The sequence below is a fragment of the Gobio gobio genome (genome assembly GCF_949357685.1).
Source record: "Gobio gobio genome assembly, chromosome: 7".
NCBI lineage: Eukaryota > Metazoa > Chordata > Actinopteri > Cypriniformes > Gobionidae > Gobio > Gobio gobio.
The window spans coordinates 28,195,507-28,220,628 of NC_137103.1; positions in this window are offsets into that span (position 1 = coordinate 28,195,507).

Genomic DNA, 25,122 nt, shown 5'->3' on the forward strand with positions numbered 1-25,122 from the left:
TTAATCAGATTTTTAAAAATGTATTCAGAAACATAGGACTACACACACACATTTTGTTGTAGTTACAGACATTTGAACTTTATGATGTTGCAGTAAACAAAATGTTTCCTGCAAGTCTCCTTCAAGATTCACATTTCTCAATGTGACAACTGTCAATAGTAATACTTAATAGATTAATTTTAACTAAATGTGATAGCAAATGTTAAAATAGTGATTTATTTAAAGCTGAAAATGACTTGTATATCAATATTAGAGTGTAGTACAATAAAATGAACAGCGGGGGGCAGCAAACGACCACTTATTGGCTTAATATACCATTATTTTCATAATTTTCAGCTTTTTAACTGTTATAGAGGCAAATATGGTCCTATCTGTCTGAAAATTTTCATGCTTGTTTAGAGGCATAGTACACATGTTCTGACTTGTTTTTAAGAATATCTGAGCATTCATTGAATAGATATAGGCATTTGGGGACACTTGGTCAAGGCCACATCTTGAAATAACCCAGTTATAGCCATTCAGATGCAAAAGTTTAACTTTTTTTAAAAATAATTATTGCTCTAAAGAGTCCAGAGAATTGTACTGCCCTGGGTTGGTTCTGATCAGGTTGAAAAATCTATGACTAGTTTGCAAAAGTAGGTTATTAACATAATTGTGAATGTTTAAATAACGATTTGATTGACAGTATTGGTTCTTGAGGCAAAGTTGTTCAGTATGAGGAGATCTATCATAATTTATGCATATTATGTGGATGTTTTTAACCCCACCTGATTACAGAGATGGAGAATACCATTTACAGCCAATACAGGCATTTCACCATAGGAATACATGGTTTTCAAAGCTTTTTAACAGTTATAGCGCCACCTATGGTCCGATCTCCATGAAACTTTGCATGCTTTTTCAGCATGTTATGTTACATATACATAATAATTTTCGTGAAGTTTTGAGTTTTCCTTTAGGATTTATATGCTTTTGAGTGTATTTTGCTACGCCCCTCTTCTAAATGACCCTGTTATAGGCATTCAAATGCAAAAGTTCAACTTTTTTTTTATAATTATTGATCTAGAGAGTCCAGAGAATTGTCCTAGACTGGTTTGTTTCCGATCAGGCAAAAATCCAGAGACTAGTTCGCAAAAGTAGGTTTTAACCATAATCGCAAATATTTAATGAACGATTTGATTGACAGCAATGCTTTTAGAGGAAAAGTTGTTCAGTATGAGGAGCCCTATCATATGATGTGTATATTTGGTTGATGTGTGCAACACCACGTGATTACAGAGCCAAAAAACTCGTTAGCGCCAACTAGTGGCCGATTTCTTTCAAAATTCTTACAGACCTCTAAGTCCATGAGTCAAACATGCCCACCGAGTTTCATTCCGATCAGCCTCCGTTAACCTTGTCTTAGAGGTGCTCAAACTTCATTGGCCAATAGCAGCCATGTTTTTTGAGATACGCCAATGTCCTCATAGACATATATGGTACCTTGGACCAAGACACTGCATACCAATTTTCAAGTCAATCGGACTAGCGGTCGGGTCGTTATAGCCATTTTCATGTTTTTTTCGTGTTATAGCGCCACCAAGTGTTCAATCGTCGCGATTATTTTATCGTGACCCAAGACTCAGTCCATACACATGTGTACAAAGTTTGGTAAAGATATCTCATTTTGTTCTTGAGTTATAGCCATTTTAGTAAAATAGGCTCCTCCCACAACGTTCGTTTTCCGCCCCTTAGCGATCGTGAATAGAAATTTCAATTTTTTTTCGATAATTATTGATATTCATACTCCAGAGAACATTTCTGCACTGGTTTGGTTCCGATCGGGCAAAAATCCAGGGACTAGTTCGCAAAAGTAGTTTTTTGACAAAATTCAAAATGGCGGAAAATCTATAATGGCGGAAATGAAATCGGAGATATACATTTTTTACGTCAGGTATTCAGCTTTCCAATGATATAAGACACTTGAGTCTACGACATACGGTTTAGGAGTTATGAGCAGTTTTGCGCAATTGATTGCTATAGCGCCACCTATAGGCCAATCTGGCTCATAATTTGATAACCTCTCCTCGATTTTTGTACTACCATCTGACAAAGTTTCAACGCTCCAGCCCTTACGGTTTGGGCTGCACGATGCGTTTTAGCGGAGAATAATAATAATAATAATAATTAAAGCTGCAAGCAGCATTTAGCGGGGTTCAAGCCTTTAAGGCCTTTAAGCACACAAGCATCAAAATACATTAAGTTTTATTTAGCAAGATTTTAAACACTGAAATAATTTAATTGGCTGTGGCGGCAATGTTTTTTGAGATAGGCCAATGTCCTCATAGACATACATGGTACCTTGGACCAAGACACTGCATACCAATTTTCAAGTCAATCGGACTAGCGGTCGGGTAGTTTTAGCCATTTTCATGTTTTTTTTGTGTTATAGCGCCACCAAGTGTTCAATCGTCGCGATTTTTTTATCGTGACCAAAGACTCAGACCATACACATGTGTACCAAGTTTGGTGAAGACATCTCATTTCTTACTTGAGTTATAGCCATTTTAGTAAAATAGGCTCCTCCCACAACAGTCGTTTTCCGCCCCTTAGCGACCGTGAATAGAAATTTCAACTTTTTTTTGATAATTATTGATATTCAGACTCCAGAGAACATTTCTGCACTGGTTTGGTTCCGATCAAGCAAGAAACCTAGGACTAGTTTGCAAAAGTAGTTTTTTAACAAAATTCAAAATGGCGGAAAATCTATCATGGCGCAAATGAAATCGGAGATACACATTTTTTTCCTCATGGACTCACCTTTCCAATGATATAACACACTTGAGTGTACGATATACTGTTTAGGAGTTATGAGCAGTTTCGCGCAATTGATTGCTATAGCGCCACCTATAGGCCAATCTGGCTCATAATTTGATAACCTCTCCTCTATGTTTGTACTACCTATTGGCCAAGTTTCAAGTCTCTAGCCCTTACGGTTTGGGCTGCACGATGTGTTTTACTGCAGAATAATATTATTTTGTGTGTAGTACAATAAAATGAACAGCGGGGGGCAGCAAACGACCACTTATTGGCTTAATATACCATTATTATCAAATGAACTCTGTAATTTTAACCTTTTTTAACTTTTATAGAGGCAAATATTGTCCGATCTGTCTGAAATTTTTCATGCTTGTTTAGAGGCATAGGATACATGTTCTGACTTGTTTTTAAGTAGATCTGAACATTCATTGAATAGAGAGATGGAAAATGCAATTTACAGCCAATACAGGCAATTCACCATAGGGAATACATGGTTTTCAAAGCTTTTTAACAGTCTTAGCGCCACCTATGGTCCGATCTCCATGAAACTTTGCATGCTTCTTCAGCATGTTATGTCACATATACATAACAATATTCGTGACGTTTTGAGTTTTCCTTTAAGATTTATAGGCTATTGAGTGTATTTTGCTACGTCCCTCTTCTAAATGACCCTGTTATAGCCATGTAAATGCAAAAGTTCAACTTTTTTTCGATAATTATTAACCTAGAGAGTCCAGAGAATTGTTCTAGACTGGTTTGGTTCCGATCGGGCAAAAAACCAGGGACTAGTTCGCAAAAGTAGGTTTTTAACATAATTGCAAATATTTAATGAACGATTTGTTTGACAGCAATAGTTGTTGAGGCAAAGTTGTCCAATATGAAGAGATCTATCAAATGATATGCATATTTCGTGGATGTGTGCAACACCACGTGATTACAGAGCCAAAAAACTCATTAGCGCCAACTAGTGGCCGATTTCTTTCAAAATTCTTACAGACCTCTAGGGCCATGAGTCAAACATGCCCATTGAGTTTCATTCCGATCGGCCTCCGTTAACCTTGTCTAATAGGTGCTCAAACTTCATTGGCCAATAGCAGCCATGTTTTTTGAGATACGCCAATGTCCTCATAGACATACATGAGACCTTGGACCAAGACACTGCATACCAATTTTCAAGTCAATTGGACTAGCGGTCGGGTGGTTATAGCCATTTTCATGTTTTTTTCGTGTTATAGCGCCACCAAGTGTTCAATCATCGCGATTATTTTATCGTGACCCAAGACTCAGCCCATACACATGTGTACAAAGTTTGGTAAATATATCTCATTTTGTTCTTGAGTTATAGCCATTTTAGTAAAATAGGCTCCTCCCACAACGTTCGTTTTCCGCCCCTTAGCGACCGTGAATAGAAATTTCAACTTTTTTTCGATAATTATTGATATTCCGACTCCAGAGAACATTTCTGCACTGGTTTGGTTCCGATCGGGCAAAAAACCTAGGACTAGTTCGCAAAAGTAGTTTTTTGACAAAATTCAAAATGGCGGAAAATCTATCATGGCGCAAATGAAATCGGAGATATACGTTTTGTTCGTCATGGACTCACCTTTCCAATGATATAAGACACTTGAGTCTACGACATACGGTTTAGGAGTTATGAGCAGTTTCGCGCAATTGATTGCTATAGCGCCACCTATAGGCCAATCTGGCTCATAATTTGATAACCTCTCCTCGATTTGTGTACTACCATCTGACAAAGTTTCAAAGTTCCAGCCCTTACGGTTTGGGCTGCACGATGCGTTTTAGCGGAGAATAATAATAATAATAATAATAATAATAATAATAATAATAATAATAATTAAAGCTGCGAGCAGCATTTAGCGGGGTTCAAGCCTTTAAGGCCTTTAAGCACACAAGCATCAAAAGACATTAAGTTTTATTTAGCAAGATTTTAAACACTGAAATAATAGATGGAAAAGTCAATTTTCAGGCAATATAGGCAATTTACCATAGGAAACATATGGTTTTAAAAGGTTTTTAACAGTTATAGCGCCACCTATGGTCCGAGCTCTATAAAGCTTTGCAAGCTTGTTAAGGATCTAATGTCACATATGCCCACCAATTTTCGTGAAGTTTTGAGTTTTCCCTTAGAATATATCAAATGATATGTATATTTCGTGGATGTGTGCAACACCACGTGATTACAGAGCCATAAAACTCATTAGCGCCAACTAGAAGCCGTTTTATTTCAAAATTCTTACAGACCTCTAGGGCCATGAGACTTGTCTAATAGGTGCTCAAATTTAATTGGCTGTGGCAGCCATGTTTTTTAAGATACGCCAATGTCCTCATAGACATACTTGGTACCTTGGACCAAGACACTGCATACCAATTTTCAAGTCAATCGGACTAGCGGTCAGATGGTTAAAGCCATTTTGATGTTTTTTCATGTTATTGTGCCACCAAGTGTTAAATCGTCGCAATTTTTTTATCGTGACCAAAGACTCAGCCTATACACATGTGTACCAAGTTTGGTGAAGATATCTCATTTTGTTCCTGAGTTATATCCCTTTTAGTAAATAGGCTCCCCTCTCAACAATTATTTTTACGCTCCTTAACAACCGTGAATATAAATTTAGACGTTTTTTTGATAATTATTGATAAACTGACTCCAGAGAACATTTTGACACTGGTTTGGTTCCGATCCGGCAAAAAACCTAGGAGTAGTTTGCAAAAGTAGTTTTTTGACAAAATGCAAAATGGCGGAAAATCTATCATGGCGGAAATGAAATTGGAGATATACGTTTTGTTTGCCATGGACTCACCTTTCCAATGATATAAGACACTTGAGTCTACAACATAGGGTTTAGGAGTTATGAGCCATTTCGCGCTTTTGATTGCTGTAGCGCCACCTATTGGCCAATCGGGTTCATACTCTGACAACATTAGCCTCGATTTTTGTACTACCATCTGATAAAGTTTCAAGTCTCTAGCATTTACGCTTTGGTCTGCACGATCACAGTTTAAATATGATTGAACAATATTAGTTTAGAGGATAAGGCAATGAGTGGTCTTCTGCTGCCATCTGGTGGCAATTTTAGGTAATACGCCATAATATATTTGAAATAAATTAATTTGACAAAATGTAATTGTAAATATTGTAATAGTGACTTTATAATGTCTAAATAGGAATTATAGAACATGATAAGTAAATAGTATGACAAAATGACCATTTAAGCCCAGCAGGTGGCAGCAGAGAACCACTCATTGGCTCATTTTCATTTTAAATGTCTGTTTTTCATTTAATGGGCACATTTTCCAAGTTAATGTCTTTAAACGTGCTTAACTCACATGCACATTTTGTTGGAGATATAGATATTTGAAATAAATGATGGGTAACAAATAGCTTATTCCAGGTTTTCCCCTTTAAAACATATTTTCAGGCATTATTTTAATTGTAATTTAATAATTATTGTAAAAACATTAATCAACTGAACAAATTAATTGATAAACATTGACAAAATGTCATTTGCAACATTTATTATAATGATTTTATAAAGTTTAAATATGCTTAGTAAGCAGAATGAACCAATGAGTGGTCTTCTGCTGCCATCTGGTGGCAATTTTAGGTAATAAGTTTTTAACATAATTGTGAATAAATAAATAACAATTTGATTGACAGTATTGGTTCTTGAGGCAAAGTTGTTCAGTGTGAGGAGATCTATCATAATTTCTTCACATTATGTGGATGTTTTTTACCCCACCTGATTACAGAGATGGAAAATACCATTTACAGCCAAAACAGGCAATTCACCATTGGGAATACATGGTTTTCAAAGCTTTTTAACAGTTATAGCGCCAACTATGGTCCGATCTCCATGAAACTCTGCATGCTTCTTCAACATGTTATGACATATATACATGTCAATTTTCGTGAAGTTTTGAGTTTTTCTTTAGGATTTATAGGCTTTTGAGTGTATTTTGCCACGCCCCTCTTCTAAATGGCCCTGTTATAGCCATCCAAATGCAAAAGTTCAACTTTTTTTCGATAATTATTGATCAAGAGAGTCCAGAGAATTGTCCTACACTGGTTTGGTTCTGATCGGGCAAAAATCCAGGGACTAGTTCGCAAAAGTAGGTTTTAAACATAATAACAAATATTTAATGAACGATTTGATTGACAGCAATAGTTCAAGAGGCAAAGTTGTTTAGTATGAGGAGACCTATCATATGATATGCATATTTTGTGGATGTGTGCAACACCACGTGATTACAGAGCCATTAAACTCGTTAGCGCCAACTAGTGGCCGATTTCTTTCAAAATTCTTACAGACCTCTAGGGCCATGAGTCAAACATGCCCACAGAGTTTCGTTCCGATCGGCCTCCGTTAACCTTGTCTAATAGGTGCTCAAATTTAATTGGCTGTGGCGGCCATGTTTTTTGACATACGCCAATTTCCTCATAGATATATATGGTACCTTGGACCAAGACACTGAATAACAATTTTCAAGTCAATCGGACTAATGGTCAAGTGGTCATAGCCTTTTTCATGTTATTATCATGTTATAGCGCCACCAAGTGGCCAATCGTCGCGATTGTTTTATCGTGACCAAAGACTGAGCCCATACATATGTGTACCAAGTTTGGTGAAGATATCTTATTTTGATCTAGAGTTATAGCCTTTTTAGTAAAATAGGCTCCGCCCTGAACGTCAATTTTTAAGCCCCTTAACGATCTTGAATCCAAATTATGACTTTTTTTCAATGATTATTAATATTCAGACTCCAGAGAACATTTTGGCACTGGTTTGGTTCCGATCGGACAAAAAACCTAGGACTAGTTTGCAAAAGTAGTTTTTTGACAAAATTCAAAATGGCGGAAAAATTTGCATACCGGAAATGAAATCGGAGATATACATTTTTTACGTCAGGTATTCAGCTTTCCAATGATATAAGACACTTGAGTCTACAACATACGGTCTAGGAGTTATGAGCAGTTTCGCGCAATTGATTGCTATAGCGCCACCTATAGGCCAATCGGGGTCATAATTTGATAACCTCTCCTCGATTTTTGTACTACCTATTGGCCAAGTTTCAAGTCTCTAGCCCTTACAGTTTGGTCTGCACGATGCGTTTTAGGTCTGAATAATAATAATAATAATAATAATAATAATAAAAATCAGCACAAATACAATAGGTGTTCAGCACTTCGTGCTTGAACCCCTAAAAATCAATACAATTACAATAGGGTTTCAGCACTTCGTGCTTGAACCCCTAATAATTAAAGCTGCAAGCAGCATTTAGCGGGGTTCAAGCCTTTAAGGCCTTTAAGCACACAAGCATCAAAAGACATTAAGTTTTATTTAGCAAGATTTTAAACACTGAAATAATAGATGGAAAACTCAAATTACAGGCAATATAGGCAATTTACCATAGGAAACATATGGTTTTTAACAGTTATAGCGCCACCTATGGTCCGATCTCTATAAAGCTTTGTATGCTTGTTAAGGATCTAATGTCACACATGCCCACCAATTTTCCTGAAGTTTTGAGTTTTCCTTTAAGATTTATAGGCTATTGAGTGTGTTTTGCTATGTCCCTCTTCTAAATCACCCTGCTATAGCCATTCAAATGCAAAAGTTTAACTTTTTTTTTGATAATTAATGATCTAGAGAGTCTAGAGAATTGTCCTAGACTGGTTTGGGTCCGATCGGGCAAAAAACCAGGGACTAGTTTGCAAAAGTAGGTTTTTAACATAATTGCAAATATTTAATGAACAATTTGATTGACAGCAATGGTTCTAGAGGCAAAGTTGTTCAATATGAGGAGATCTATCAAATGATATGCATATTTTGTGGATGTGTGCAACACCACGTGATTACAGAGCCATACAACTCGTTAGCGCCAACTAGTGGCTGATTTCTTTCAAAATTCTTATAGACCTCTAGGGCCATGAGTCAAACATGCCCATTGAGTTTCGTTCTGATCGGCCTCTGTTAACCTTGTCTAATAGGTGCTCAAATTTAATTGGCTGTGGCGGCCATGTTTTTTGAGATACGCCAATGTCCTTATAGACGTACATGGGACCTTGGACCAAGACACTGCATACCAATTTCCAAGTCAATCGGACTAGCGGTCGGGTGGTTATAGCCCTTTTCCTGTTTTTTTCGTGTTATAGCGCCACCAAGTGTTCAATCGTCGCGATTTTTATATCGAGACCGAGGAATTAGCCCATAAACATGTGTACCAAGTTTGGTGAAGATATCTTATTTTGTTCTTGAGTTATAGCCATTTTAGTAAAATAGGCTCCACCCACAACATTCGTGTTCCACCCCTTAGCAACCGTGAATATACATTTCGACGTTTTTTTGATAATTATTGATAATCTGACTCCAGAGAACATTTTGACACTGGTTTGGTTCCGATCCGGCAAAAAATCTAGGACTAGTTTGCAAAAGTAGTTTTTTGACAAAATGCAAAATGGCGGAAAATCTATCATGGCGGAAATGAGATATACGTTTTGTTCGTCATGGACTCACCTTTCCAATGATATAAGACACTTGAGTCTACGACATACGGTTTAGGAGTTATGAGCCATTTCGCGCTTTTGATTGCTGTAGCGCCACCTATTGGCCAATCGGGTTCATTCTCTGACAACATTAGCCTCGATTTTTGTACTACCATCTGATAAAGTTTCAAGTCCCTAGCATTTACGCTTTGGTCTGCACGATCACAGTTTAAATATGATTGAACAATATTAGTTTAGAGGATAAGCCAATGAGTGGTCTTCTGCTGCCATCTGGTGGCAATTTTAGGTAATACGCCATAATATATTTGAAATAAATTAATTAGACAAAATGTGATTGTAAATATTGTAATAGTGACTTTATAATGTCTAAATAGGAATTATAGAACATGATAAGTAAATAGTATGACAAAATGACAATTTAAGCCCAGCAGGTGGCAGCAGAGAACCACTCATTGGCTCATTTTCATTTTAAATGTCTGTTTTTCATTTAATGGGCACATTTTCCAAGTTAATGTCTTCAAACGTGCTTAACTCACATGCACATTTTGTTGGAGATATAGATATTTGAAATAAATGATGGGTAACAAACAGCTTATTCCAGGTTTTCCCCTTTAAAACATATTTTCAGGTATAATTTTAATTGTAATTTAATAATTATTGTAAAAACATTAATCAAATGAACAAATTAATTGATAAACATTGACAAAATGTCATTTGCAACATTTATTATAATGATTTTATAAAGTTTAAATATGCTTAGTAAGCAGAATGAACCAATGAGTGGTCTTCTGCTGCCATCTGGTGGCAATTTTAGGTAATACGTTTTTAACATAATTGTGAATAAATAAATAAATAACAATTTGATTGACAGTATTGGTTCTTGAGGCAAAGTTGTTCAGTATGAGGAGATCTATCATAATTTCTGCATACTATGTGGATGTTTTTTACCCCACCTGATTACAGAGATGGAAAATACCATTTACAGCCAATACAGGCAATTTACCATAGGGAATACATGGTTTTCAAAGCTTTTTAACAGTTATAGCGCCACCTATGGTCCGATCTCCATGAAACTTTGCATGCTTCTTCAACATGTTATGTCACATATACATAACAATTTTCGTGAAGTTTTGAGTTTTCCTTTAGGATTTATAGGCTTTTGAGTGTATTTAGCTACGCCCCTCTTCTAAATGACCCTGTTATAGCCATCCAAATGCAAAAGTTCAACTTTTTTTCAATAATTATTGATCTAGAGAGTCCAGAGAATTGTCCTAGACTGGTTTGATTCTGATCGGGCAAAAATCCAGGGACTAGTTCGCAAAAGTAGGTTTTAAACATAATCACAAATATTTAATGAACAATTTGATTGACAGCAATAGTTCATGAGGCAAAGTTGTTCAGTATGAGGAGATCTATCAAATGATATGCATATTTCGGGGATGTGTGCAACACCACGTGATTACAGAGCCTCAAAACTCGTTAGCGCCAACTAGTGGCCGATTTCTTTCAAAATTCTTACAGACCTCTAAGACCATGAGTCAAACATGCCTATTGAGTTTCGTTCCGATCGGCCTCTGTTAACCTTGTCTAATAGGTGCTCAAATTTAATTGGCTGTGGCGGCCATGTTTTTTGAGATACGCCAATTTCCTCATAGACATATATGCTACCTTGGACCAAGACACTGCATACCAATTTTCAAGTCAATTGGACTAATGGTCAGGTGGTCATAGCCTTTTTCATGTTATTTTCATGTTGTAGCGCCACCAAGTGGCCAATCGTCGCGATTGTTTTATCGTGACCAAAGACTGAGCCCATACATATGTGTACCAAATTTGGTGAAGATATTTTATTTTGATCTAGAGTTATAGCCTTTTTAGTAAAATAGGCTCCGCCCTGAACATCAATTTTAAGCCCCCTAACAACCGTGAATCCAAATTATGACTTTTTTTCAATGATTATTAATATTCAGACGCCAGAGAACATTTTGGCACTGGTTCGGTTCTGATCGGACAAAAAACCTAGGACTAGTTCGCAAAAGTAGTTTTTTGACAAAATTCAAAATGGCGGAAAAATTTGCATACCGGAAATGAAATCGGAGATATACGTTTTTTATGTCAGGTATTCAGCTTTCCAATGATATAAGACACTTGAGTCTACAACATACGGTTTAGGAGTTATGAGCAGTTTTGCGCAATTGATTGCTATAGCGCCACCTATAGGCCAATCGGGGTCATAATTTGATAACCTCTCCTCGATTTTTGTACTACCTATTGGCCAAGTTTCAAGTCTCTAGCCCTTACAGTTTGGGCTGCACGATGCGTTTTAGGTCTGAATAATAATAATAATAATAATAATAATTAAAGCTGCAAGCAGCATTTAGCGGGGTTCAAGCCTTTAAGGCCTTTAAGCACACAAGCATCAAAAGACATTACGTTTCATTTAGCAAGATTTTAAACACTGAAATAACAGATGGAAAAGTCCATTTACAGGCAATATTGGCAATTTACCATAGAAAACATATGGTTTTAAAAGGTTTTTAATAGTTATAGCGCCACCTATGGTCCGATCTCTATAAAACTTTGCATGCTTGTTAATGATGTTATAACACACATGCCCACCAATTTTCGTGAAGTTTTGAGTTTTCCCTTAGAATATATCAAATGATATGCATATTTCGTGGATGTGTGCAACACCACGTGATTACAGAGCCATAAAACTCATTAGCGCCAACTAGTGGCCGATTTCTTTCAAAATTCTTACCGACCTCTAGGGCCATGAGACTTGTCTAATAGGTGCTCAAATTTAATTGGCTGTGGCAGCCATGTTTTTTGAGATATGCCAATGTCCTCACAGACATACTTGGTACCTTGGACCAAGACACTGCATACCAATTTTCAAGTCAATCGGACTAGCGGTCGGGTGGTTAAAGCCATTTTCATGTTTTTTTACGTTATTGCGCCACCAAATGTTCAGTCCTCACAATTAATTTTACTGTTACCAAAGACTCAGCCCATACACATGTGTACCAAGTTTGGTGAAGATATCTCATTTCGTTCCTGAGTTATAGCCCTTTTAGTAAAATAGTCTCTAAAACAGGCTTCAAACCAGTTGTTCCATTATGCATGGTTACACACACACACACACACACACACAAAATGTTTTTGAGATATGTAATTGTGAAAATATCTTTTAATGGTCTATGAGCATGTCAAATTTTTTTTTGTGAAATACACCACGTTCTAGTATTATTTACTATGATTAACCATGTTTCTAGCATGATTTACCATAGTCTACCATGATTTACCCTGTTCTAGCATAATTTACCATGATATACCATGTTCTAGTATTATTTACAATGATTTACCACATTGCTAGTGATTTTGTGAAGTGTCAACTCTGACAAAATATGATTGTGTTATAATAGTAATTGCTTTAGTGCAAAATACTGTGGAAAATCAAACTTTAAAAGGAAAGTGAGTCAATAAGTGGTCTTCTGCTGCCCTCTGCTGGACATTCTACTATTAATAAAGTATTTTCACAGTTGCTTCACTTATATATCAAATTGGTCTTCCATGTTAATTCCATTATACATGCTTACACACACACACACACACACACACACACACACACACACACACACACACACACACACACACACACACACACACACACACACACACACACACACACACACACACACACACACACAAACAGACACACAGACACACAAACACACAAACACACACACTCACACACACACACACGTAGTGTTTTCATCTTTTATGGGGACTTTCCATAGGCGTAATGGTTTTTATACCGTACATACCGTATATTCTATCCCCCTACACTGCCCCTGCCCCTAAACCTAACCCTCACAGGAGACATTCTGCAATTTTACATTTTCAAAAAACATCACTTAGTCTGATTTATAAGATGTTTTCCTCATGGGGACCTAAAAATGTCCCCACAAGGATGAGGATTTCGGATATTGCTATCTTTGTGGGGACATTTTGTCCCCATAACGTGATGATTACCAGTCCACACACACACACACACACACACACACACACAAACACATTTTGTTGTTGATACAGACATTTTAACTATATGATGTTGCAGTAAACAAAATGTTTCCTGCAAGTCTCCTTCAAGATTCACATTTCTCAATGTGACAGTTGTCAATAGTAATACTTAATAGATTAATTTTAACTAAATGTGATTGTAAATGTTAAAATAGTGATTTATTTAAAGTCTGAATATTACTTATACATCAATATTAGAGTGTAGTACAATAAAATGAACAGCGGGGGGCAGCAAACGACCACTTATTGGCTTAATATACCATTATTTTCATAATTTTCAGCTTTTTAACTCTATAGAGGCAAATATTGTCCTATCTGTCTGAAATTTTTCATGCTTGTTTAGAGGCATAATACACATGTTCTGACTTGTTTTTAAGAATATCTGAGCATTCATTGAATAGATATAGGCATTTGGGGACACTTGGTCAAGGCCACATCTTGAAAAAACCCTGTTATAGCCATTCAGATGCAAAAGTTTAACTTTTTTTTAAATAATTATTGCTCTAAAGAGTCCAGAGAATCATACTGCCGTGGTTTGGTTCCAATCGGGCAAAAAAACTAGGACAAGATTGCAAAATGAGGTTATTAACATAATTGTGAATGTTTAAATAACGATTTGATTGACAGTATTGGTTCTTGAAGCAAAGTTGTTCAGTATGAGGAGATCTATCATAATTTATGCATATTATGTGGATGTTTTTAACCCCACCTGATTACAGAGATGGAAAATACCATTTACAGCCAATACAGGCATTTCACCATAGGGAATACATGGTTTTCAAAGCTTTTTAACAGTTATAGCGCCACCTATGGTCCGATCTCCATGAAACGTTGCATGCTTTTTCAGCATGTTATGTTACATATACATAAAAATTTTCGTGAAGTTTTGAGTTTTCCTTTAGGATTTATAGGCTTTTGAGTGTATTTTGCTACGCCCCTCTTCTAAATGACCCTGTTATAGCTATCCAAATGCAAAAGTTCAACTTTTTTTCAATAATTATTGATCTAGAGAGTCCAGAGAATTGTTCTAGACTTCTTTGGTTCCCTTCGGGCAAAAATCCAGGGACTAGTTTGCAAAAGTAGGTTTTAAACATAATCGCGGATATTTAATGAACGGTTTGATTGACAGCAATGCTTATAGAGGCAAAGTTGTTCAGCATGAGGAGACCTATCATATGATGTGTATATTTGGTTGATGTGTGCAACACCACGTGATTACAGAGCCATAAAACTCGTTAGCGCCAACTAGTGGCCGATTTCTTTCAAAATTCTTACAGACCTCTAGGGCCATGAGTCAAAGATGCCCACCAAGTTTCATTCCGATCGGCCTCCGTTAACCTTGTCTTAGAGGTGCTCAAACTTCATTAGCCGATAGCAGCCATGTTTTTTGAGATACGCCAATGTCCTCATAGATATATATGGTACCTTGGACCAAGACACTGCATACCAATTTTCAAGTCAATCGGACTAGCGGTCGGGTGGTTATAGCCATTTTCATGTTTTTTTCGTGTTATAGCGCCACCAAGTGGTCAATCGTCGCGATTATTTTATCGTGACCAAAGACTCAGCCCATACACATGTGTACCAAGTTTGGTAAAGATATCTAATTTTGTTCTTGAGTTATAGCCATTTTAGTAAAAAAGGCTCCTCCCACAACATTCGTTTTCCGCCCCTTTGCGACCTTGAAGCGAAATTTATACTTTTTTTCGATAATTATTAATATTCAGACTCCAGAGAACATTTCTGCACTTGTTTGGTTCCGATCGGGCTAAAATCCAGGGACTAGTTCGCAAAAGTAGTTTTTCAACAAAATTCAAAATGGCGGAAAAATTTGCATACCGCAAATGAAATCGGATATATACATTATTTAATTCAGGTATTCAGCTTTCCAATGATATAAGACACTTGAGTGTACAACTTACGGTTTAGGAGTTATGAGCAGTTACGCGCAATTGATTGCTATAGCGCCACCTATTGGCCAATCGGGGCCATACTTTGACACCCTCTCCTCGATTTTTGGGCTACCATCTGACAAAGTTTCAACGCTCCAGCCCTTACGGTTTGGGCTGCACTATGCGTTTTAGCGGAGAATAATAATAATAATAATAATAATAATAAAAATCAATACAATTACAATAGGGTTTCAGCACTTCGTGCTTGAACCCCTAATAATAAAAATCAGCACAAATACAATAGGTGTTCAGCACTTCGTGCTTGAACCCCTAATTAAAGCTGCAAGCAGCATTTAGCGGGGTTCAAGCCTTTAAGGCCTTTAAGCACACAAGCATCAAAAGACATTAAGTTTTATTTAGCAAGATTTTAAACGCTGAAATAATAGATGGAAAATTCAATTTACAGGCAATTCACCATAGGAAACATGGTTTTAAAAGGTTTTTAACAGTTATAGCGCCACCTATGGTCCGATCTCTATAAAACGTTTAATGCTTGTTAAGGATCTAATGTCACATATGGCCACCAATTTTCGTGAAGTTTTGAGCTTTCCCTTAGAATTTATAGGCTTTAGAGTGTTTTTTGCCACGCCTCTTTTCGAAATGACCCTGTTATAGCCATCCAAATGCAAAAGTTAAACTTTTTTTTGATAATTATTGATCTAGAGAGTCCAGAGAATTGTCCTAGACTGGTTTGGTTCCGATCGGGCAAAAAAACAGGGACTTATTTGCAAAAGTAGGTTTTTAACATAATCACGAATATTTAATGAACGATTTGATTGACAGCAATGTTTCTAGAGACAAAGTTGTTCAGTATGAGGAGATCTATCAAATTATATCAATATTGTGGGAATATGTGAAACATCACGTGATTAAAGAGCCATAAAACTAATTGGCGCCTACTAGTGGCCAAATTCTTAAAAAATTATTACAGACCTCTAGGACCCTGAGTCAAACATGCTCGCCAACTTTTGTTCCGATCGGCCTCTGTTAACCTTGTCTAATAAGTGCTCACATTTCATTGGCCAATGGCGGCCATGTTTTTTGAGCTACGCCAATTTCCTTTATAGACATGCGTGGTACCTTGGACCAAGACACTGCATACCAACTTTCAAGTCAATCGGACTGGCAGTCGGGTGGTTATAGCCCTTTTCATGTTTTTTTATGTTATAGCGCCACCAAGTGTTCAATCCTCACAATTCTTTTTACCTTGACCAAAGACTCATCCCATACACAAGTGTACCAAGTTTGGTGAAGATATCTCATTTCGTTCCTGAGTTATAGCCCTTTTAGTAAAATAGGCTCTGTAACAGGCTTCAAACCAGTTGTTCCATTATGCATGGTTACACACACACACACACACACACACACACACACACACACACACACACACAATGTTTTTGAGATATGTTATTGTGAAAATATCTTTTAATGGTCTATGAGCATGTCACATTTTTTTGTGAAATGCACCACGTTCTAGTATTATTTACTATGATTAACCATGTATCTATAACCATAGATCAATATTAGAGTGTAGTACAATAAAATGAACAGCGGGGGGCAGCAAAAGACCACATATTGGTCATTATTTTCATATGAACTCTGTCATTTTCACCTTTTTAACTGTTATAGAGGCAAATATTGTCCTATCTGTCTGAAAATTGTCATGCTTGTTTGGAGGCATATTACACATGTTCTGACTTGTTTTTAAGAATATTTGAGCATTCATTGAATAGATATAGGCATTTGGGGACACTTGGTCAAGGCCAGACACACACACACTTTTTTAATGCTATGGTCTATAATCATTTCACATAGCTCTTTGTAACTATTAATCAGATTTTTAAAAATGTATTCAGAAACATAGGACTACACACACACATTTTGTTGTAGTTACAGACATTTGAACTTTATGATGTTGCAGTAAACAAAATGTTTCCTGCAAGTCTCCTTCAAGATTCACATTTCTCAATGTGACAATTGTCAATAGTAATACTTAATAGATTAATTTTAACTAAATGTGATAGCAAATGTTAAAATAGTGATTTATTTAAAGCTGAAAATGACTTGTATATCAATATTAGAGTGTAGTACAATAAAATGAACAGCGGGGGGCAGCAAACGACCACTTATTGGCTTAATATACCATTATTTTCATAATTTTCAGCTTTTTAACTGTTATAGAGGCAAATATGGTCCTATCTGTCTGAAAATTTTCATGCTTGTTTAGAGGCATAGTACACATGTTCTGACTTGTTTTTAAGAATATCTGAGCATTCATTGAATAGATATAGGCATTTGGGGACACTTGGTCAAGGCCACATCTTGAAATAACCCAGTTATAGCCATTCAGATGCAAAAGTTTAACTTTTTTTAAAAATAATTATTGCTCTAAAGAGTCCAGAGAATTGTACTGCCCTGGGTTGGTTCTGATCAGGTTGAAAAATCTATGACTAGTTTGCAAAAGTAGGTTATTAACATAATTGTGAATGTTTAAATAACGATTTGATTGACAGTATTAGTTCTTGAGGCAAAGTTGTTCAGTATGAGGAGATCTATCATAATTTATGCATATTATGTGGATGTTTTTAACCCCACCTGATTACAGAGATGGAGAATACCATTTACAGCCAATACAGGCATTTCACCATAGGAATACATGGTTTTCAAAGCTTTTTAACAGTTATAGCGCCACCTATGGTCCGATCTCCATGAAACTTTGCATGCTTTTTCAGCATGTTATGTTACATATACATAATAATTTTCGTGAAGTTTTGAGTTTTCCTTTAGGATTTATATGCTTTTGAGTGTATTTTGCTACGCCCCTCTTCTAAATGACCCTGTTATAGGCATTCAAATGCAAAAGTTCAACTTTTTTTTGATAATTATTGATCTAGAGAGTCCAGAGAATTGTCCTAGACTGGTTTGTTTCCGATCAGACAAAAATCCAGAGACTAGTTCGCAAAAGTAGGTTTTAAACATAATCGCAAATATTTAATGAACGCTTTGATTGACAGCAATGCTTTTAGAGGAAAAGTTGTTCAGTATGAGGAGCCCTATCATATGATGTGTATATTTGGTTGATGTGTGCAACACCACGTGATTACAGAGCCAAAAAACTCGTTAGCGCCAACTAGTGGCCGATTTCTTTCAAAATTTTTACAGACCTCTAAGTCCATGAGTCAAACATGCCCACCGAGTTTCATTCCGATCAGCCTCCGTTAACCTTGTCTTAGAGGTGCTCAAACTTCATTGGCCAATAGCAGCCATGTTTTTTGAGATACGCCAATGTCCTCATAGACATACATGGTACCTTGGACCAAGACACTGCATACCAATTTTCAAGTCAATCGGACTAGCGGTCGGGTCGTTATAGCCATTTTCATGTTTTTTTCGTGTTATAGCGCCACCAAGTGTTCAATCGTCGCGATTCTTTTATCGTGACCCAAGACTCAGTCCATACACATGTGAACAAAGTTTGGTAAAGATATCTCATTTTGTTCTTGAGTTATAGTCATTTTAGTAAAATAGGCTCCTCCCACAACGTTCGTTTTCCGCCCCTTAGCGATCGTGAATAGAAATTTCAACTTTTTTTCAATAATTATTGATATTCAGACTCCAGAGAACATTTCTGCACTGGTTTGGTTCCGATCGGGCAAAAATCCAGGGACTAGTTCGCAAAAGTAGTTTTTTAACAAAATTCAAAATGGCGGAAAATCTATAATGGCGGAAATGAAATCGGAGATATACATTTTTTACGTCAGGTATTCAGCTTTCCAATGATATAAGACACTTGAGTCTACGACATACGGTTTAGGAGTTATGAGCAGTTTTGCGCAATTGATTGCTATAGCGCCACCTATAGGCCAATCTGGCTCATAATTTGATAACCTCTCCTCGATTTTTGTACTACCATCTGACAAAGTTTCAAAGCTCCAGCTTCTACGGTTTGGGCTGCATGATGCGTTTTAGCGGAGAATAATAATAATAATAATAATAATTAAAGCTGCAAGCAGCATTTAGCGGGGTTCAAGCCTTTAAGGCCTTTAAGCACACAAGCATCAAAAGACGTTAAGTTTTATTTAGCAAGATTTGAAACACTGAAATAATAGATGGAAAAGTCAATTTACAGGCAATTTACCATAGGAAACATGGTTTTAAAAGGTTTTTAACAGTTATAGCACCACCTATGGTCCGATCTCTATAAAACGTTTAATGCTTGTTAAGGATCTAATGTCACATATGCCCACCAATTTTCGTGAAGTTTTGAGCTTTCCCTTAGAATTTATAGGCTTTTGAGTGTATTTTGCCACGCCTCTTTTCTAAATGACCCTGTTATAGCCATCCAGATGCAAAAGTTCAACCTTTTTGATAATTATTGATCTAGAGAGTGCAGAGAATTGTTCTAGACTTGTTTGGCTCCGATCGGGCCAAAAAAATGGGACTAGTTTGCAAAAGTAGGTTTTTAACATAATTACGAATATTTAATGAATGATTTGATTGACAGCAATGTTTCTGGAGGCACAGTTGTTCAGTATGAGGAGATCTATCAAATTATATCAATATTGTGGGAATATGTGAAACATCACGTGATTACAGAGCCGTAAAATTAGTTGGCGCCTACTAGTGGCCAATTTCTTAAAAAATTATTACAGACCTCTAGGACCATGAGTCAAACATGCTCACCAAGTTTTGTTCCGATCGGCCTCCTTTAACCTTGTCTAAAGGTGCTCAAATTTCATTGGCCAATGGCGGCCATGTTTTTTAAGGTACGCCAATGTCCTCATAGACATGCATGGTACCTTGGACCAAGACACTGCATACCAATTTTCAAGTCAATCGTACTAGCAGGCGGGTGGTTATAGCCCTTTTCAGGTTTTTTTCATGTTATAGCGCCACCAAGTGTTCAGTCCTCACAATTAATTTTACTGTGACCAAAGACTCAGCCCATACACATGTGTACCAAGTTTGGTGAAGATATCTCATTTCGTTCCTGAGTTATAGCCCTTTTAGTAAAATAGTCTCTAAAACAGGCTTCAAACCAGTTGTTCCATTATGCATGGTTACACACACACACACACAAAATGTTTTTGAGATATGTAATTGTGAAAATATCTTTTAATGGTCTATGAGCATGTCAAATTTTTTTTGTGAAATACATCACGTTCTAGTATTATTTACTATGAATAACCATGTTTCTAGCATGATTTACCATAGTCTACCGTGATTTACCCTGTTCTAGCATAATTTACAATGATATACCATGTTCTAGTATTATTTACTATGATTAACCATGTTTCTAGCATGATTTACCATAGTTCACCATGATGTACCCTGTTCTAGCATAATTTACCATGATATACCATGTTCTAGTATTATTTACCATGATTTACCATGTTTCTAATGTGATTTATCATGATTTACCACATTGCTAGTAATTATGTGAAGTGTCAACTCTGACAAAATATGATTGTGTTATAATAGTAATTGCTTTAGTGCAAAATACTGTGGAAAATCAAACTTTAAAAGGAAAGTGAGTCAATAAGTGGTCTTCTGCTGCCCTCTGCTGGACATTCTACTTATTAATAAAGTCTTTTCACAGTTGCTTCACTTAAATATCAAATTGGTCTTCCATGTTAATTCCATTATACATGCTTACACACACACACACACACACACACACACACACACACACACACACACACACACACACACACACACACACACACACACACACACACACACACACACAGACACACTTTTTCACACACTATGGTCTATAATCATTTCACATAGCTCTTTGTAACTATTAATCAGATTATTAAAAATGTATTCAGAAAAATAGGACTCCACACACACACACACAAACACATTTTGTTGTAGATACAGACATTTTAACTATATGATGTTGTAGTAAACAAAATGTTTCCTGCAAGTCTCCTTCAAGATTCACATTTCTCAATGTGACAGTTGTCAATAGTAATACTTAATAGACTAATTTTAACTAAATGTGATTGTAAATGTTAAAATAGTGATTTATTTAAAGTCTGAATATGACTTATACATCAATATTAGAGTGTAGTACAATAAAATGAACAGCGGGGGCAGCAAACGACCACTTATTGGCTTAATATACCATTATTTTCATAATTTTCAGCTTTTTAACTCTTATAGAGGCAAACATCGTCCTATCTGTCTGAAAATTTTCATGCTTGTTTAGAGGCATAATACACATGTTCTGACTTGTTTTTAAGAATATCTGAGCATTCATTGAATAGATATAGGCATTTGGGGACACTTGGTCAAGGCCACATCTTGAAAAAACCCTGTTATAGCTATTCAGATGCAAAAGTTTAACTTTTTTTTAATAATTATTGCTCTTAAGAGTCCAGAGAATCATACTGCAGTGGTTTGGTTCCGATCGGGCAAAAAAACTAGGACTAGATTGCAAAATGAGCTTATTAACATAATTGTGAATGTTTAAATAACGATTTGATTGACAGTATTGGTTCTTGAAGCAAAGTCGTTCAGTATGAGGAGATCTATCATAATTTATGCATATTATGTGGATGTTTTTAACCCCACCTGATTACAGAGATGGAAAATACCATTTACAGCCAATACAGGCATTTCACCATTGGATTACATGGTTTTCAAAGCTTTTTAACAGTTATAGCGCCACCTATGGTCCGATCTCCATGAAACGTTGCATGCTTTTTCAGCATGTTATGTTACATATACAAAAAAATTGTTGTGAAGTTTTGAGTTTTCCTTTAGGATTTATAGGCTTTTGAGTGTATTTTGCTAAGCCCCTCTTCTAAATGACCCTGTTATAGCCATCCAAATGCAAAAGTTCAACTTTTTTTTGATAATTATTGATCTAGAGAGTCCAGAGAATTGTTCTAGAGTGGTTTGGTTCCCATCAGGCAAAAATCCAGGGACTAGTTTGCAAAAGTAGGTTTTAAACAAAATCGCGGATATTTAATGAACGGTTTGATTGACAGCAATGCTTCCAGAGGCAAAGTTGTTTAGCATGAGGAGACCTATCATATGATGTGTATATTTGGTTGATGTGTGCAACACCACGTGATTACAGAGCCATAAAACTCGTTAGCGCCAACTTGTGGCCGAATTCTTTCAAAATTCTTACAGACCTCTAGGGCCATGAGTCAAAGATGCCCACCCTGTTTCATTCCGATCGGCCTCCGTTAACCTTGTCTTAGAGGTGCTCAAACTTCATTAGCCGATAGCAGCCATGTTTTTTTAGATACGCCAATGTCCTCATTTACATATATGTTACCTGGGACCAAGACACTGCATACCAATTTTCAGGTCAATCGGACTAGCGGTCGGGTGGTTATAGCCATTTTCATGTTTTTTTCGTGTTATAGCGCCACCAAGTGGTCAATCGTCGCGATTTTTTTAATTAATAATTGTGAATAAATAAATAACAATTTGATTGACAGTATTGGTTCTTGAGGCAAAGTTGTTCAGTATGAGGAGATCTATCATAATTTCTGCATATTATGTGGATGTTTTTTACCCCACCTGATTACAGAGATGGAAAATACCATTTACAGCCAATACAAGCAATTCACCATAGGGAATACATGGTTTTCAAAGCTTTTTAACAGTTATAGCGCCACCTATGGTCCGATCTCCATGAAACTCTGCATGCTTCTTCAGCATGTTATGTCACATATACATAACAAGATTCGTGAAGTTTTGAGTTTTCCTTTAGGATTTATAGGCTTTTGAGTGTATTTTGCTACGCCCCTCTTCTAAATGACCCTGTTATAGCCATCCAAATGCAAAAGTTCAACTTGTTTTCGATAATTATTGATCTAGAGAGTCCAGAGAATTATCCTAGACTAGTTTGGTTCCAATCGGGCAAAAATCCAGGGACTAGTTCGCAAAAGTAGGTTTTGAACATAATCGCAAATATTTAATGAACATATTAATTGACAGCAATAGTTCCAGAGGCAAAGTTGTCTGGTATGAGGAGTTCTATCAAATGATATGCATATTTCGTGGATGTGTGCAACACCACGTGATTACAGAGCCGTAAAACTCGTTAGCGTCAACTAGTGGCCGATTTCTTTCAAAATTCTTACAGACCTCTAGATCCATGAGTCAAACATGCCCACAGAGTTTCGTTCCGATCGGCCTCCGTTAACCTTGTCTAATAGGTGCTCAAATTTAATTGGCTGTGGCGGCCATGTTTTTTGACATACGCCAATGTCCTCATAGACATACATGGTACCTTGGACCAAGACACTGCATACCAATTTTCAAGTCAATCGGACTAGCGGTCGGGTGGTTATAGCCATTTTCATGTTTTTTTCATATTATTGCGCCACCAAGTGGCCAATCGTCGGGATTTTTTTATCGTGACCAAAGACTCAGCCCATACACATGTGTACCAAGATTGGTAAATATATCTAATTTTGTTCTTGAGTTATAACCATTTTAGTAAAATAGGCTCCTCCCACAACATTCGTTTTCCGCCCCTTAGCAACCGTGAATCGAAATTTCTACTTATTTTCGATAATTATTGATATTCAGACTCCAGAGAACATTTCTGCACTGGTTTGGTTCCAATCGGGCTAAAATCCAGGGACTAGTTCGCAAAAGTAGTTTTTCAACAAAATTCAAAATGGCGGAAAAATTTGCATACCGGAAATGAAATCGGAGATATACATTCTTTAAGTCAGGTATTCAGCTTTCCAATGATATAAGACACTTGAGTGTACACCTTATGGTTTAGGAGTTATGAGCAGTTACGCGCAATTGATTGCTATAGCGCCACCTATTGGCCAATCGGGGTCATACTTTGATAACCTCTCCTCGATTTTTGGGCTACCATCTGACAAAGTTTCAACGCTCCAGCCCTTACGGTTTGGGCTGCACGATGCGTTTTAGCGGAGAATAATAATAATAATAATAATAATAATAAAAATCAGTACAATTACAATAGGGTTTCAGCACTTCGTGCTTGAACCCCTAATTAAAGCTGCAAGCAGCATTTATCGGGGTTCAAGCAGTTAAGGCCTTTAAGGCCTTGAAGCACACAAGCATCAAAAGACATTAAGTTTTTTTTAGCAAGGATTTAACAACTGCCGTAATAGATGAAAAAGTCAATTTACAGCCAATACAGGCAGTTTACCATAGGAAATATATGGTTTTAAAGCGTTTTTACAGTTATAGCACGTTTTGCCTGAGTCTTCTTATAGTCTTGCCTGATCTCCACCACTTTTATTAGTAGTACTCAAAGTGTGCCCATATATGTGTGTCAAATTTGTTGTAAATATGTAATTTTGATTAGGAGTTTAGACAATTATATTCAGTGGCGTAACGAGCCAACACCGGGCCCTTAAGTAGGATTATCAAGGCGGGCCCCTTGATGAAGCAATGTCCGCGAGTAGTCTGCCATGAATAGGACAGGATATGATCATACACAGCATATAAGAGATGAGATGACTAACAAAATCAGGAGGAGCCTACGCTCACCAAAAAACAACAACAAAAAAAACCCCACTGGTGACAGCGCACCATAACACATTGTTAGACCTAGGTCCAAATACATGAAAAAGATGCTCTCTTAAATTATAGCGGGATTTTCCGGGCTTTACTATGTGCAACTGCAAAGTTGTCGATTAGATCAGGATTGTGCGCACGGGCATTCTCAATTGACCCTTCGCAGGGAGTTTGATTGACAGGTGATCTGACTAATCATAATCCGCCATTTTGTCCAACAAAGCAGTC